The sequence below is a fragment of the Pteropus vampyrus genome, unplaced genomic scaffold (genome assembly GCF_000151845.1).
Source record: "Pteropus vampyrus isolate Shadow unplaced genomic scaffold, Pvam_2.0 Scaffold136, whole genome shotgun sequence".
NCBI classification, from domain to species: domain Eukaryota; kingdom Metazoa; phylum Chordata; class Mammalia; order Chiroptera; family Pteropodidae; genus Pteropus; species Pteropus vampyrus.
This window is the reverse complement of record NW_011888917.1, coordinates 1,276,364-1,277,486: the sequence shown is the minus strand read 5'-3', so window position 1 is coordinate 1,277,486 and position 1,123 is coordinate 1,276,364.

Sequence of the window (1,123 nt, the reverse complement as noted above, 5' to 3'; positions counted from 1 at the left end):
AACATGTATTTGTTAAAGAACAGGGCCTTAGAAGTTACATAATGACGATTACCCATGAACTAAAATATTTCATAATTTGAAGTCTGTTTTTTTTCTCATTTTAGAAATCTCTAGAATGAGTATTTATTTGAAAAAAAACATTAAAAACAAATCTCAATTCATGATAAAATCACAAACTAAAGCTTTTGGAACTTATTACATGCTTCGTTCATTTATTTTTCATAGCACTTGCTATTTTATAACATATTATATAAATTTCTTATTCATTGTTATGATTATGAAGTATTTCCATCAGTTTTTTTCACTGAAGTTCACAAATGCCTAGACAGTGCTTGGTGCATAGAAGGTACTCAATAACTATTGAATAAATAGTTATTTTCTCTTTCATCTATGTTTTACTTATTGGGATAAAGGTGAGATATGATATTAAACTTATGACTCCGGGGTCTTCATAAAATTCAAGCTTGGGAGTCTATAGTAAATTTTAACTATACACGTTTAACAAAAGGAGATGACCAAGGGCTCAGGGTCTTGTCATTTCTAGGATCATCTATTCAAGATGTCATTTCATCCTTCATTATGTATGCTGTTAATTTCTTTCTTTCTACTTAAGTACTTTAAAATCCTCACATTCATGTTTTTCTTTCTGTGTAATAGAAAAATTTTCTCATTCATTGTCTACTTCCATTATGTCTGAGAGTCAAATTAACTGATAATCTGTTACAGGTTCCTGACCAGGGTTTAAATGTGTCCTCAGTACCTTCATAATAGTTATCTGATATGTTCACCTCTTCCTATTTTCATTTCCAACAACTTCTTCATTTGCTCATTATTTTTCATTTAAACTACAGTAAGTGGCTCTTTTGTTGCTTTAGTGAATAGCTGAGTGTCTGCTATATTCCATGCACTGCTCGCCACCTGTCTCCTCCACCTCCAGTTTCACTGTCAATACTTCCACTTGTAAGCTAATCTTCTTGAACCACAGTGCTCATCACAACCGTCTTCTGATCACACACCATCCGGGGAGAATAGAATATCAGACTATACCTCTTTTCTTTGGGAGGATGGTCTCAGTTTTATCTTCCTTAGTGCTATTTATTTGAAAATGCATAAACAGAGAATT